Source organism: Giraffa tippelskirchi, chromosome 3 (assembly GCF_054371585.1).
Source record: "Giraffa tippelskirchi isolate mGirTip1 chromosome 3, T2T-mGirTip1v1.2.pri, whole genome shotgun sequence".
NCBI classification, from domain to species: Eukaryota; Metazoa; Chordata; class Mammalia; order Artiodactyla; family Giraffidae; genus Giraffa; species Giraffa tippelskirchi.
In genome coordinates this window covers 91,703,681-91,720,814 of record NC_137277.1, presented here as the reverse complement: position 1 = coordinate 91,720,814, position 17,134 = coordinate 91,703,681, and the positions used below count along the sequence as shown (strand labels likewise).

Genomic DNA, 17,134 nt, shown 5'->3' with positions numbered 1-17,134 from the left:
GTGATTTTCCTTTAGGATTGACTGGTTTGATTTCCTTTCAGACCAAGGGACTCTCAAGAGACTTCTCTAACACCACAGTTCAAAAGCATCAATTCTTCACCACTCAGCTTTCTTTATGGTCCAACTCTCACATCCATACGTGACTACTGGAAAAACCATAGCTTTTACTAGATGGGCCTTTGTTGGTAAAGTAATGTCTGCTTTTTAATATCTTGTCTAGGTTGGTCATAGCTTGTCTTCCAAAGAGCAAGCGTCTTTTAATTTCATGACTGCAGTCACCATCTGGAGTGATTTTTGAGCCGCAAAAAATAAAGTCTCTCACTGTTTCTATTGTTTTCCCATCTATTTACCATGAAGTGATGGGACCGGATGCCATGATCTTTGTTTTCTGAATGTTGAGTTTTAAGCCAACTTTTTCACTCTCCTTGTTTCACTTTCATCAAGAGGCTCCTTAGTTCTTCACTTTCTGCCATAAGGGTGGTGTCATCTGCATATCTGAGGTTATTGATATTTGTCCTGGCAATCTTGATTCCAGCTTGTGCTTCATCCAGTCTGGCATTTCGCATGATGTACTCTTCATATAAGTTAAATAAGCAGGGTGACAATATAGAGCCTTGACATACTCCTTTCTCAATTTGGAACCAGTCTGTTGTTCCATGTCCAGTTCTAACTGTTGCTTCTTGACCTGCATACAGATTTCTCAAGAGGCAAATAAGGCGGTCTGGAATTTCCATCTCTTGAGGAGTTTTCCATAGTTTGTTGTGATCCACACAATCAAAGGCTTTAGTGTAGTCAACGAAGTGGAAATAGATGTTTTTCTGGAATTCTTTTGCTTTTTCTATGATCCAGCGGATGTTGGCAATTTGATCTCTGGTTCCTTTGTCTTTTCTAAATCCAGCTTGGACATCTGGAAGTTCACAGTTTGCGTACTGTTGAAGCCTAGATTAGAGAATTTTGAGCATTACTTTGCTGGCATGTGAGTTGAGTGCAATTGTGCAGTAGTCTGAACACTCTTTGGCATTGCCTTTCTTTGGGATTGAAATGAAAACCGACCTTTTCCAGTCCTCAGCCACTGCTGAGTTTTCCAAATTTGCTGGAATATTGAGTGCAGCACTTTCACAGCATCATCTTTTAGGATTTTGAAATAGCTCAACTGGAATTCCATAACCTCCATGAGCTTTGTTCGTAGTGATGCTGCATAAGGCCCACTTGACTTCACATTCCAGGATGTCTGGCTCTAGGTGAGCAATCACACCATCATAGTTATCTGGGTCATAAAGACCTTTTTTGTATGGTTGTTCTGTGTATTCTTGTCACCTCTTCTTAATATCTTCTGCCTCAGTTAGGTCCATACCATTTCTGTCCTTTATTGAGCCCATCTTTGCATGAAATGTTCCCTTGGTATCTCTAATTTTCTTGAAGAGATCTCTAGTCTTTCTCATTCTGTTGTTTTCCTCTATTTCTTTGAATTGATCGCTGAGGAAGGCTTTCTTATCTCTCCTTGCTATTCTTTGGAATGCTGCATTCAAATAGGTATATCTTTCCTTTTCTCCATTGTCTTTCACTTTTCTTTTCTCAGCTATTTTTAAGGCCTCCTCAGAAAACCATTTTGCCTTTTTGCATTTCTTTTTCTTGGGGATGGTCTTGATCCCTGTCTCCTGTACACAGTCATGAATTTCCATCCATAGTTCTTCAGGCACTCTGTCTATCAGATATAATCCCTGAATTATTTGTCACTTCCAGTGTATAATTGTAAGGGATTTGATTTAGGTCATACCTGAATGGTCTAGTGGTTTTCCCTACTTTATTCAATTTAAGTCGAAATTTGACAATAAGGAGTTCATGATCTGAGCCACAGTCATCTCCCAGTCTTATTTTTGCTGACTGTATAGAGTTTCTCCATCTTTTGCTGCAAAGAATATAATCAGTCTGATTTCAGTATTGACCTTCTGCTGATGTTCATGTGTAGAATATTCTCTTGTGTTGTTGGAAGAGGGTGTTTGCTATGGCCAGTCCACCATCTTGCCAGACTCACTGAAAGAGATGTGGGACATACTCAAATGCGAATGGGAAGAAGCATTCTATAAGTTTAGGATTATGTAACAATATAAATAATTTTACGTTTTTGTGGACCTGGGTCACTGGACTGATTTTCAAAAGGGTTTCTTAGACTTCTGTTTCTTCTAAGTAAATTAGGAAGGTTAGAGGGGTATGAAGTTGTCCAAATGAATTGCCTTTCCCCTTGATCAGCTAAAACCCTGATAAAGTAATTATTTCCCTTGAGTCAGATCTCTTTGATGGATAATGCTCTGAGCCTATTTTAACATAGGGCTGTCTGAAGCATGAATAAAGTTTTCTCCAATCTTCACCATAAGAACTGGAGTTTCTTGAAGGTGCTGCTGCTGCTGCTAAGTCGCTTCAGTCATGTCCGACTCTGTGCGACCCCATAGACGGCAGCCCACCAGGCTCCGCCGTCCCTGGGATTCTCCAGGCAAGAACACTGGAGTGGGTTGCCATTTCCTTCTCCAGTGCATGAAAGGGTAAAGTGAAAGTGAAGTCGCTCAGTCGTGTCCGACTCTTAGCAACCCCATGGACTGTAGCCCACTAGGCTCCTCCGTCCATGGGATTTTCCAGGCAAGAGTACTGGAGTGGGGTGCCATTGCCTTCTCCTTTTTGAAGGTAAATCCCATGAAAATATGGGGGCTCCCCTAAGAGTAGGTCCCCAGGAATTTTTAATCTTTAATCCACACTCAGCCTCTATTAGTCAATTATTACTTAAGGGTCCGTACAAGTTCCAGCTGTTAAACCAATCTCAGCTGTGATTATATATATACACCTGTCTCTTCAGCTTTCAAGGCAGCAGTTTGCCCTGTGACCTCAGATCTCTGATGGATCTAAGAAGAATGCTGGCTTTCAGATTTTCCATGATAACTTCCGAGGTCTTGACATGTTGGAACTAAAACTGTGAGTTTTGATTACTTTTCATTAGTTTTTTGCATTGCAGCTTTCCTGACAACATTGATACTGTACTCTCACCCTATAAATGTACATTACATGAGTGAAGCCTGTTGTTAAATATTCTTGAGGCTGTTTACTCTTAAGTCCAAGATGAGACAGAACAAGGTTAAGTTTTTCTTGGCTGTAACATATTTTTTCGGTCCTTTCTTTCAGTGTGTTGTTTTTTTTATAATCCCTGTTTTGTTCAGAGTTCTCAATTCCCATGTCTTGTGTTGTTCTAGTTCAGGGTCTTATCTTTGTCCACGAGAGGTGAGATTAGCAAAAGACTTTAGCCACAACTTCTGATGCTGCTTACAACTGTGGTTTCTTGATCCTACTTTATTCTTGGCCCTTTACATAATTGCAAATTCAGATTACAATTTTAAGGTTGGTTGCTTCCGTTATTTTTAATCCAAAACATCCATGTATTTTTTTTTTTTTGCAAGCATACCTTTAGTTGCTTGTTTGTTGACTTGTGTGGGGTTAAACTAAAAGCTCATTTCCTTCTTGTTCATAACTGTTGTGGAAAGTTCAGATTATACAATATGTGGTGTTTAATCACTGAAATATTGTAGCTATAGTTCATTAATGGAAGCAGTTTTTAACCCTACGTGTGACAGGCAGATCTGATGCAAGAATGAGAAGAACATCATTAGTTAAATTTCATTTCCTCTAATATTTTTCTATCTAAAAGAGTTAGGGAGGGAAAATTTTCCCTTCTTGCCTTCTAGCTTCTTTGGCTGGTCTAGTAAGTAAATTGGAGAAGGCAATGGCACCCCACTACAGTACTCTTGCCTGGAAAATCCCATGGATGGAGGAGCCTGATAGGCTGCAGTCCATGGGGTCGCTAAGAGTCAGACACAACTGAGCGACTTCACTTTCACTTTTCACTTTCATGCATTGAAGAAGGAAATGGCAACCCACTCCAGTGTTCTTGCCTGGAGAATCCCAGGGACAGGGGAGCCTGATGGGCTGTCGTCTATGGGGTCGCACAGAGTCTGACATGACTGAAGCGACTTAGCAGTAGCAGCAGTAAGTAAATTGACATAAAACGGATTAACAGCTACATATTGATAATTGCATAATAATGGTTCCATACTAATTTTGTATGCATAGGAACCCCATAAAAATGAGAGTCAAGTGATCAAAGCAGCAGACTCTTAGATCTTTTCGACAAACAATACACTGTGAAGACCGACAAGACAGAGGTTGAGTTTGGGATTGTAAATTAGTGAAGTTAACAAGGTTTATTTGTACAGTCTTCCTGACCCTAATCCCCTATTTCTGGTGTTAGAGATGCTCCCCACCTTCCTGATACAGTGCAGGTTACTTTTCACGTGACAGATTTTATTTCCTGCTTTCAAGGGGAATAATGTTTGAGTGTCTAGAGTATCCTTCTTGTTTCTCAAGTGACTTAAATCAGAATAATCAGTATGGCAAATGGCATATTTTAGGCTGATGTATTATGCTTCCCTTTAAAAGAGACAAATTTAAAAACATGTCTAGAAAAGCAGAGTGCTACAGGTACATGTATAGAGTGATAAGAGAATGCAATGAAGAGAAAATGCCTAAATACGTGTTGTTGGTTAAACATTGTGGTGGATGACTGTGGGACAAGTGAATGCAGAAGGTGATCACTGAGGGGAAAGTAGCTAGAAATGTTCTGGATCTAAAAGAATATGTAGGTTTATCCAATAATCAAACAGCAATAAGCATAGGTAACAAGAGGAAGTAAATGAATTTCAGTGTGGCTGGCATGCTGTGTTGATTCGAGGTGAGGGTAGAGGAGAAGTATATGAATCAGGCCACACGATGGATTTTATGTTAGAATGAGCCTGGATTGTGTTTTGAAGATGAAATAGAAAACGTTGAAGTATTTTAAGCAGAGGAATAGGAGCATGGTGAGAAATGTGTTTTAGAAAAATAGATGGATAGAGCAGTGCTTCTGAAAACTCAGCATGTATCAGTCTCCTGGAAAGATTGTTGAAACCAGATCACGACACTAAACCCCTAGAGTCTCTGTTTAAATATGGAGTAGAGCCTGAGCATTTGCATTTCTAACAAGTTCCCAGGTAATAGTGATACTCCTGGTCTGATGATCACACTTTGAAAATCACAGAGGGTGAGTAGACTACATGAAGGGCAGGAGTAACTGGTTAACAGGCCAGTTAGCTAATGTGAAAGAAGTAAAAACCCATCAACCAGTAGCAACAACAGCAACAAAAAAAATGAAGCAAAAGCAACAATAACAAAATTACTGACTCAATTTAGTTGTATTTTATTATAAAAGAACAAACTTAAAACATCTTGCTGTACCATATATTCCTAATTGATCATTGTGATCCCCTTTTCTTTCCTTCCTTTCCTTTCCTTTGTTTTTTCTTCATCTTCCTTATTCCCTAATTAGTCTATCATGCTTTGAAGTGAGGTACCTGGAGAGAGGTCCAGAAAGAAGCAAAGTTAAAATACACACTACAAAAGAATGGAGGAAGCAAGAGCAATAGGATTACTCAATAATAATTATTCCTTAATGAATACTTTTGTATGTTATGATACAATAGTTCATATGTTCTTGTGGGATGTCATAATTTCAGGTGCTATGCTTAGTTGCTCAGTCATGTCCAACTCTTTGTGACTCCATGGACTGTAACCTGGTCTGTAACCCGCCAAGCTCCTCCGTCTGTGGGACTTTCCAGGCAAGAATACTGGAGTGGGTTGCCATTTTCTTCTCCAGGGGATCTTCCCAACCCAGGGATCGAACCTGCATCCTCTTCCATGTCTCCTGCATTGTAGGTGTGTTCTTTACCTGCTGAGTCATCAGGGAAGCCCCAAGTCCTTCTAATATCTTTTTCTGGTTTTGAGTAAATGACCGAGAAAAGATGCCAAGTGCGACTAAGTTTGAAGCTAAGGTGTTTGTGCTTCTTTCTCCTCCCCTAGTGAGTGTGAGGATAACTTGGCTTCTATAGTTGGGCTTTAATCAGCCTTCGGAGAGGCAAATGTACAAACAGATTCTTCTAGCATGTAAAACCACTTGTTTCAGTGGTTGCTTAGTGAAGATTTCACATGTTTTAATTTAAAGTGCAAAATAAAATCAAGGGGAAAAAAATTCTGGTGGTTGAGTCTGACACTCTGATCAATAGGAATATAGGTTTCTAGTAGGTGGTTTGTTTTTTTTTTTTTAATATTATCACTCAAAGGGTAGTTTGGTCTTGAATATTACTAAGTTTTTTGGGTACAAACTATCACTTACTATATGATTCTGGAGGTAGGACTAGAAAACATCCGTTCTTTTTCATTAATGGATCCACTTGATTTTCATTTAGTGATTGGCTTTTAAACTCAGTGGTTATGGATTTCCTTGGGGATTGTTGTTGCCAAAACACAGCCTCTGTTCACTAATACCAAATAGAAATGTGGAGACAGTTAGCTTTATTGTTTTGCCAGGCAAAGGGGGCCCCAGACAGGCTAATGCCATCAGAACTGTCCCTCCTCCCCTAGAGGGTAGTGAGGAATCTGACAGTGTTTAAGGAGCAGGGCATGGTCAGCTCATGGAGGTGATTGGGAGTCAGCATCATCAGCCTTCTGGTTTCCCCTGGTCTGGGTTCTGTGTGCATGTGGGCAGCATATGGTTAACTCCTTCCACCTGGTAGGGGTTTTAGTGTCTGCAAGACAGCTCAAAGGACGTGGCTCACTCAGAATATTAAAGTATTTGAGGAAGAACTGAAAGTCCTTGGCTTTGTTTGATGGCTGAACTGTTATTATTTTGTCTTGCTTGACTATTTTCTTTCTGTGTTAATTCATTTCTCTTATTAAATTTATTCTTTGACTAAAGTTTTTCTATAGCAAAAGAAAGGTGGAGGACATGGATGTGGTGTTTATTCTGGAAGGACTCACTGGGTCCTGCTCGATTACATTGTCATCTTGCACAGTGTTGGCATAATATTATGAAACATGGATCCCAGTAGAGTAGACAAATTTTAAGATTTGTGTGTTTGGTCTGTTGTACCATCTGGGAGAAGGACATTAAATAGTACATCTGTGTAAATTCAACTTTTAAAAATATAACACATAGCTTTTCCTTGGTTATTTGGAACGCCTTATTAAACTAGCAATGTGATTGCTTTTTAATATTGAAAATGTCACCTTATCCTAGGTGACAGATCTTCAGTCTTAAACTCTGTTTTGGACATTCTTACCTCCCCAACTTCACACAGATTTTTCTTTTCCCTCTCGCTTAACTGTGTATGATCCAAATGGCTTTACAGTTATTTTCCTGGTTATATTTTCGTGCTTTTTTCTTTTTTCCCATAGTACCTTACTTATATATTTTGTTGGTAAAAGGACTCTAAATTCTTTAAAGATTGAAAACTTTTCTGTACTCATCTTTATATCTCTATTAATCTGAATGCATTTATTAACTGAAAGATTATTCCCAACCTCTTTGACAAGCTTTTGTTTCTTAGTATGCCCTCCTTTTATAATTTCATTGAAATATAATGTGCTATATATGCACGTATATTATATGTGCACATATAATATATGTGCTGTGTATATTCTTAAGCTGTCTTAGCCTTGTTTTATAGAACTATTTTCTGATCTGTAAATCGTGTATTCAAATGAAAATGACCATCATGAGAAGTGGTAGGATTTGAGATAACTGGAAAAATGAAGATAAAACAGTTTATCTTTAGCACATTATATTTGCTATATATGCACATATATTATATGTGCTGTGTATATTCTTAAGCTGTCTAAGTTGAGGGTGGGACGTTCTGGGAGAATAGCATTGAAACATGTATATTGTCATGTGTGAAACAGAACACCATTCCATATTCGATGCATGAGACAAGGGCTCAGGGCTGGGGCAATGGGATGACCCAGAGGGATGGGATGGGGAGGGAGGTGGGTGGGGGGTCCAGGAAGGGGAACACATGTAAACCCATGTAAACACATGTAAACCCATGGCTGATTCATGTCAATGTATGGCAAAAACTATTACAATATTGTAAAGTAATTAGCCCCCAACTAAAATAAATAAATTTATATAAAAAAAAGAGTATCTTTTTCTTAAGAGTTATAAATAAAACTGAACAACAAGTAAAAAAGGTTAAATGTTCTTATCCTACTCAGCTGAACACAAAATACTTAGGCATTTTTAATTTTTTTTTTCAATTTTCAATTTACCTTTTTTATTTGAAAGATAATTGCTTTACAGAATTGTGTTGGTTTCTGCCAAAATTAGAGGCATTTCTTAAACAATTGCTATATTAGGATCTGAAATACAAATGTATCTTAATACCACTTATTCTATTTCCAAAAATTCCCATTTAAATAGCATTTTTTTCTCCCTTGTCTCTACAATTCTGTCATGGGAAATGATTAAAAGTGTTATGCACTTAGTATAATATACAGTATCCTACTGAATCCTAGCCTTTCAAAACCTCACAACTTGATTGAGTGGCATATTCTAATGTCCTCATCATTGGCTTATATTATAAAAATGATATTTGAAGGTGAAGGGTTTTTTTGGAAGATCTTTATTTCTGTGTCAAGGGCCTTAGCCTCTGGACCGCACAGCTTGTCTTCTAGATTTATAAACCATTCTCCTATTTTGAGTTCTTGAATTATGTAAAAAGCAGGCAAGTTACTCTTCAGAAAGAATTTTGCCATTTCTTTTCACAGCAGCAGTAGCTACTGGTAATGCTAGCATTGCTGTTATTCCTATACAAAACACAGCTGAAAAGATCAATTCAAGATCAAGAATAACTGAATCAAAAAGATGATATGGGGAAATTTAATCGAGATGTAAAATAATGGTTTTTGCAAATCACTGAAACCTTTACTACATTTGTTATGAGTTGCATATAACTGTACTGCATATTAAGATACTGATTTTTTTTTTTGCCTTAGCATTTTTCTCTTTTCTTGCCCATTACTTGTGATTTTTGCTAAAATTAAATGTGAGAACAACAAATCCTGTGGCTGATGCATTAAATTCTAGGATGCAGAAGAAGCTACAACCACATTTCTTCTTAAAGCAGATAACATAGCAGTGAGCTAATATCTCCCATTAGCTAGATTCTAGATAATGGCACACCAGACTGCTGCTATGAACAGATGTTGGCAGATGTTTGACCTTTTATGAAATGAAGCAAGTTTACCAAATGTTATGTGTCTGAACTAAAATTGTGAGGATACTTGGCCCACTTCCTGGGGCTTCTCAATGTTTTTACTGAATAGATCAGTTTCACTTAACTTGACTCTTCATAGAAAAAAATGGCAAAATACACAGTGGCTTCCAAACAAAGGATCTTGTATCTGTAGAGGGCGAAATAAATTCCTGTGTTTTTAAGTTTATTTTTGGTAACTCCAATTTAGGTGGGGAGCATAATTAATATATGGCAGAGACGCTGTCTCCAGATGGTTTTTACCTTGTACTGAATCATTCCAGTGAAGTCTACTTTCCATAAAGTGTTTCAGATAATTTTATCACTGATGCTATCAACTGTATCTAATAAAACAAAATTATAAGACAATTAAGGCATATTTTATGAAGAAATGATTTCAGTATATTTCAGAACCAAATATTATTGGATTTGAAAAAGAAATAAAATGTGTAAGAAATACATATGTGACTATAAGTAATAAAAATAAAGGTAAAGATAACTTCATTTTAGTCAGTAAATTTGACACAGTACTATATGGTACAAGGTTTATATTTACTCTAGTCAAGTTACCTGCAAGTAAAAAAATAAAGTAGTCAAAATTTTAAATGACATTCTCTGCAGTTGTACTCATGTGTTTTTAGATGAGAGAAGGCATTTTAGACCCCATTTCATAAAATTCCATGTAGACATTGAGACATTTAAGGGTGTTTAATGAAATACTTTCCATTGTTTTTTAGGAAACATGGAGGAATGGGGCAATTAATAAACACAGTTTCTGTTTAAAAAGTCTAAAGGAAGTCACATATTCTATCTAAGGAATCAACACTTATATCTACTACTGAATATATGTAGCAATATTCACATTATTATTGACAATGTAAGACAGTACATACCTACCCTTATATGCAGTCTTATAAGAATTGGTTTATATATCCTTAGAGTTCATGTTGTCTTTTACACTTTACATATGAGATGATAAAGCTTTGTTTTTAATTCAGAGTACATACCTTGCTGTAAATTTTAAATAAGCCACCTTTTATTGAGCATTAAATATGCTTCAGTTGTTTTACATTCAATTTTCTGACTTTTCATATAAGAGACCAAAGTTTAATAACTTGTTTAAGTTCACATAACCATTTAATATCTGTGCTGGTATGGTTAAACCCAGATTCAGATCTATTCATTCTACGACAGTGCACTGACTCTTCTCATGGAGTGGCTTTATAATGAAAGCAAAAGAGTGTTCAGTCATTTTTCCATGCTAGATTTTTTTCCATTTAGGTAGCAGTGTTATCTAAAGGAGAATTTTAAAGTAAGGAAAACTGGAATGTAGACAAACTTTTACATATCCCATCTTGGCTGTCTCAGGTCATTTTGTGCCACATTTTTTTTTTTCTGTATTTGTCTCTTCTCTAGACATCCTAGGACTACCAGGGCCTCTGGTGATGCAGGCTCCTTGATTTGAAGATGCCATCATTGTGCCCTCTTTTGGCAATAACATTTTTTACTTTTATATCTCTAAAAGCCTTGCTCTCTCATTAAACTTTACCTCTTCTATGATAGACTGTGAGGCTTGCACTCCACTTTCTAAGGTGACAGTTGACAAATTAATCCTCATAACAGGGACTAATAACTGCTACAGCTTAAGGGCTGTGTCCTTCTCAAAGGAATATTTATTTTAATAGGAGAGGTACAAAGATATTTTTAGAATAGTATAAACCTTGGATGGTGCTATATGTGAGACTATAGCAAGGATTTAAGGGAGATATTGGGAGAGAAGACAAATATGTCAGATACTTCAAATCACATTACATTTGCAAGTTAATTCTCATTGTGTTTAATGTTTTAAAAATTGACGGCAAATAAAGCTAAAATACAATATTGTTTTCAGGGCAAAATGATGGAAAAAATAATTGAAATAACAGTAACATAAAGAAAATAACAAACATAAGGTTAAACTTGCAATTTGAATGTTTTAGGAATAGCAGTATGTTAATATAATCAATAAGAACACTAACCTGATACATAAACTGAAAGTTGAACATCAAAAGAATACCATTTCCATTAGCTCAGCAAAGGAAGATAAGTGATTGGAAGGAAATATGACAGTAGGTTAATTTTAAGAAAGTGGCTTTTTGGAATGACAAGAATGAAATTTTTTCTTACAATTAATGTTTTTTAATTGCATAACTTAGTTTCATTATTGCTTTGTTTTAACAACCTATGATTGTGTCACGTATAATTAATAACACAAAAATTTAAGAAATGTCGTTATAAACCAAGTGACTAGAAATTGCTGTAATTATTGTTAATACCCACCTAGAAGAGAAGATTCAAGAATATGCCTCCAAGAAAGTGATTCTCAGTCACAGGTACTCTATTCAAGAAAAATTAAATCAGACTCTCTGGGCATAAATCCATACATCTTTAAGTAGCAAGTTGATTCTAATGTGAATTGACAAGCTCTGGCCTTGTAAACATAGATGAAAGGATGTGTGGAGGGACAGATCAAGAACTTGGAGAACTGGAACTTACTTGATGAAAGTTAGTGGTGCTTGTAAGTATTTCTAGGTCTCTTCCTACTCCTGAAAATATAGAATTATTGATCTGTTGAACTCAATCAAAATTGTCTGACTTCAGTCAGTTGATAAAATGGGAGTGGTGATTCTCCATAATTTTTTTTCTTCTTCTCTACTCATCTATTAAAGTTAGAATTCCTCAATATTTTACCCTCAGCTTCCTTTTTTTGGGGGAGTGGTTATAGCCTCTGTAGGCAATTTGCCTAGAGGCAATCATATGCAATTATACCAAAATTCATTTTTTGAGGCTTTATCTCTCCATGGAGCTTAATATTTCTATATTCATTCCTTTATCCAGTGTTCATTGAACTTTGACCATGTGATAGACACTATCAGAAGTACTAGAGGCACAAGGAATTATAACACTGGCCACATCTTCCTTTTGTTATGGTGTATCAAGTATGGTGGAGGGAACTGAAGCTTATTTTAACTATGAGTGTCTCCTCCTCTTCCATTGGAGCATACGAGTCTGAAAAACAGGCTGTATCTGATTTTTCTCATCATTATATTTTCACTTCCTAACACAGTGCGTGGTAGGAACTCAGTGATTATTTGTTGAATGAATGAATGACTGAGTAGTTTGCAAATATCCATATATTATATGAAAGTCTAATTTTGCTTCCTTTTCTTGCCTCTGAATAAATCTCTTGACCCTTTTGGACTTACTATTGCAGTACAAATACCTAAACTAAAGAAATGCAAACACTTTCATATCTTCAGTTTCAACTAGAGTAATGCATTAAAAATATGAGCCAAATCATCTTCAGATGTAAAATGATATAAACACCATCAATAATATTAAAGGTAAAAATTGTAGAAGTCCTTTGATTCTTTTATTTGATAATTCCAACAGACTTTATGAAATATTTTGTTATTCATTTTAATTTTATTGGTTATTATTATTATTCTTAGTTGTCTTTGCTAAGTGAAAATTGTTTGGAAATGACTGATAGAATTTAGACCAAAATTTATGCCCTTCAGCCACAATACAACATTCTTTGACATATATGTGAGATTCTCTAAATGTTAGTTCTACTTAGATACTAAAGGCAAGCCTCTGAATGCAGAAGTAATAATTATTTCTCAGTGTATTTGGTATTTTCCAATTAAAATGGTGTGGCCACTATTTAAATAAACTATTGCCTACTGTGTTCATTTCAGTTTAGTTCAATCACTCAGTTGTGTCCAACTTTTTGTGACTCCATGGACTGCAGCACTCCAGCATTCCCTGACCATCACTAACTCCCAGGGCTTTCTCAAACTCATGTGAGTGCAAAGCCAGCACCACCATATATGGCAATTTAGGCTGTTGCACTGCACGGACGCATTTGCTTAAAAGGCAAGTGGATGGTGAAACTTCTTCATGGAATATGTGGGAAGATATCTGGTTTTTCCATCAGTCACTAAATTTTAAGACTGACTCCTTAAGGCTTTATCTTAGTGTCTGGCTCTACAATTGACTTAAAAGTCCCTGACAATGCCTAATCCACTGTGTGTCAAGCATATATAGAGTTGAGGAGGGTCAATAAGGAAAGCTTCCCTTATACCAGAACACTCTGCTCTAGTTACCCTGGTCTAAATTAATGGCCATGAATGGGTTTTAAGAGTTCAGGAAACTAATGAATGTGAGTGAGGAGTCAGTGGTGCTAGAAAATATGAACTGACCTTATAACCAGCTTGCCCATCTAACATGGGAATTCTTGACAAACAGCTTGAAGTTTATATGTACTTTGTGGGTTCCATGCAAAGGAATTAAAAACAGAATACCCACATGGCTTTTAATGGTAAGACATTTGCTGTTTTGTAGCTACTGTGAAAGTGGTTATCCTTATTGTATTTCAGATGCAATATTTAAAGCTGGATTTACATATATTATCATATTTGTCAGTCTTATGCATCATGCCACTTACAATCTCCAGGCAAAGGTTTATGTTACTTACGGGAGGTGAAAAACAGTAAAGAAAAATTACTTTGACAAAGACAGTGAAGAACTGTTCTTGAAATCATTTAGCCTTCTACCAAAACCAAAAGATTTTCTTAAAATCAGCATTATTTATTCTTTATATACTGCCATCTACCTTTTGAAGTACAGGAAATCAACTGAATTACATCAGGAAAAATCTTTTTGCTACAAAAAAGACTAATAGTCAACCTAGAATGCTTATTTTGAAGAATTGCAATAATTCAGCTTAAAGATTCTTGAATGGTAATATTTGCCAGTGACAGTTATAGTATTTTATTTTTTGGAAAGAGAGTAACACTTTTCATAAAATTGCATCTTCATATACAACTGTAAAAAACAGGCTCCGATTTAAATAAAGATAGGCTACTTTGTCCATAAACTTTTACCAAAATTTCTTAAGTTTTTAAAAGTTTTTTTTTTTTAATAAATTTATTTATTTTAGTTGGGGGCTAATTACTTTACAATATTGTAGTGGTTTTTGCCATACATTGACATGAATCAGCCATGGGTTTACATGTGTTCCCCATCCTGAACCCCCCTCCCACCTCCTTCCCCATCCCATCCCTCTGGGTCATCCCAGTGCACCAGCCCTGAGCATTTGTCTCATGCATCGAACCTGGAATGGTGTTCTGTTTCACATATGATAATATACATGTTTCAATGCTATTCTCTCAGAACGTCCTACCCTCACAGTATATTCTGTCATACAACCATTACTACATCAATTTGAGAACATTTTCATTACTCCAAAAAGAAATCCCATACCCATTAGCAATCATCTCCTCAGTTCAGTTCAGTTCAGTTGCTCAGTCGTGTCCAACTCTTTGCGACTCCATGAATCGCAGCACGCCAGGCCTCCCTGTCCATCACCAACTCCTGGAGTTTACCCAAACTCATGTCCATCGAGTCAGTGGTGCCATCCAACCATCTCATCCTCTGTCGTCCCCTTCTCCTCTTGCCCCCAATCCTTCCCAGCATTAGGATCTTTTCCAATGAGTCAACTCTTCGCATGAGGTGGCCAAAGTACTGGAGTTTCAGCTTCAACATCAGTCCTTCCAATGAACACCCAGGACTGATCTCCTTTAGGATGGACTGGTTGGATCTTCTTGCAGTCCAAGGGACTCTCAAGAGTCTTCTCCAACACCACAGTTCAAAAGCATCAGTTCTTCGATGCTCAGCTTTCTTCACAGTCCAACTCTCACATCCATACATGACCACTGGGAAAACCATAGCTTTCACCCCAAATCCTGCAGCCTTAAGAAATTACTATTTTCTGTATATGTATGTAGTATTTTTAAATCTGGGAATTTCATATAAATGTAACATGCAATTTGTGGCCTACTAGCTGTTGTAGAATGTTATAGTTTTGATGTGCTTTATTGGTTAATGATGTTGACCATCTTTTCATGTATTTATTACTCATTTATGTATCTTCTAATTTCTTGTGATGTTTTAGTTTTCAGAGCATAAGTTTTGCAGTTCTTTTAAATTCTTTATCTTTGACGCTATTATAAGCTATTTTTTCAGACTGTTTAGTAATGTACAGAAATAATTTTTTTAAATATGTTGACTTTGTACTGGGGAATAATTTGAACTCAATTATTCTGCTAGTTATTTTTTTGGGGTGGGATTCCTTGGGATTTTCTATATATGAGATCATGGTATGTATAAATAGTTTGAATTCTTCCCAATATGTATTCCTTTGATTATTTTTTTTTTCTCCTGTCTAACTGACCTAGCTAGAACCTCTAGCATAATGTTGAATAAAAGTGGCAAAGTAGATGTCCCTTTATTTTTCTTTATTTTGGGAGAGGGTAAGTATACAGTCTTTCACCATTTTTCAATTTTTTTTAATCCATAGATTCCCTATTAGTTTGGGAACGTTCTATTCATAGTTGGCTTTTATAGTAAAGGTGTATTGGTTTTTGTCAGGAGCTTCCTGCATAGCTCAGTCGATAAAGCATCTGCCTGCAGTGCGGGAGACCTGGGTTCAATTCCTGGGTCAGGAATATCCCCTGGAGAAGGAAATGGCAACCCACTTCAGTATTCTTGCCTGGAGAGTCCAATGGACAGAGGAGCCTGGTGGGCTGCAGTTCTGTTTTTGCATATATTGAAATGAGCATGTGTGTTTTATCATTTACCTTATCAATGGAGTTGTTTAGTTACTCAGTCATGTTCAACTCTTTGAGACACCTTGGACTGCAGCACACCAGACTTCCCTGTCCTTTACTATCTCCTAGAATTTGTGCACTCATGTCCATTGAGTCAGTGATGCCATCCAACTGTCTCATCCTTTGTTGCCCCTTTTTCCCACTGCCCTCAGTCTTTCCCAGCAACAGGGTCTTTTCCAATGAGTCCACTCATTGGAGCTTCACAATCAGTCCTTCCAGTGAATATTCAGGACTGATTTCCTTTAGGATTGACTGGTTTGATCTCCTTGCTGTTCGTGGAACTCTCAAGAGTCTTCTCCAGCACCACTGTTTGAAAGCATCATTTCTTGGGAGCTCAGCCTTCATTATGGTCCATCTCTCACATCTGTACATGACTACTGGAAAAACCATAGTTTTGACTAGATAGACCTTTGTTGGCACAGTTATGTCACTGCTTTTTAATACGCTGTCTAAGTTTGTCATAGCTTTTCTTCCAAGAAGCAAGCCTCTTTTAATTTCGTGGCTTTAGTCACCACCTGCAGTGATTTTGGAGCCCAAGAAAATAAAGTCTACCACTGTTTCCATTGTTTCTCCATCTATTTGCCGTAAAGTGATGGGACTAGATACCATGATCTTACTTTTTTGAATGTTGAGTTTTAAGTCAGCTTTTCATTCACTGTCATTAGGAGGCTCTTAGTTCCTCTTTGCTTTCTTCCATTAAGGTGGTGTCATCTGCATATCCGAGGTTATTGATATTTCTCCCACAATCTTGATTCCAGCTTGTGCTTCTTCCATCCTGGCATTTCACATGATACACTCTGCATAGAAGTTAAATAAGCAGGGTGACAATATACAGCCTTGATGTACTCCTTTCCAGTACAATTTTGAACCAGTTCATTTGTTCTGTCCAGTTCTAACTGTTGCTTCTTTACTTGCGTGCAGGTTTTTCAGGAGGTAGGAAGGGTGATCTGGTATTACCATCTCTTGAAGAATTTTCCACAGTTTGTTGTGTTCCACACAGTCAAAGGCTTTAGCTTAGTCAATGAAGCAGAAGCAGATGTTTTTCTGGAATTCTGTTGCTTTTTGTATGATCCAACAGATGTTGGGAATTTAATCTCTGGTTCCTCTGCCTTTTCTAAATCCAACTTGTACATCTGAAAGTCATCGATTCATGTACTGTTGAAGCCTGGCTTGGAGAATTTTGAGCATTACTTTACTAGTGTGTGAGATGAGTGCAATCATATGGAAGTTTGAACATTCTTTGGCATTGCCATTCTT

General features: G+C 36.9%; 1 protein-coding gene across 3 annotated transcripts in view; it reads left to right on the top strand.

Annotated features, from left to right (window-relative positions):
- The window catches only part of XIRP2 (xin actin binding repeat containing 2), a 712,110-nt gene that overhangs the window by 77,629 nt on the left and 617,347 nt on the right, over window positions 1-17,134 (top strand). Inside the window, exon 3 of one of the 3 annotated variants that reach the window (XM_081582634.1) lies at window positions 2,849-2,964. The exons of the other annotated variants lie outside the window; for them this stretch is intronic. The gene's annotated coding sequence lies outside the window, so the exon portion shown is untranslated. The remainder of the gene's footprint in view (window positions 1-2,848; window positions 2,965-17,134) is intronic. 3 annotated transcript variants of the gene reach the window in all.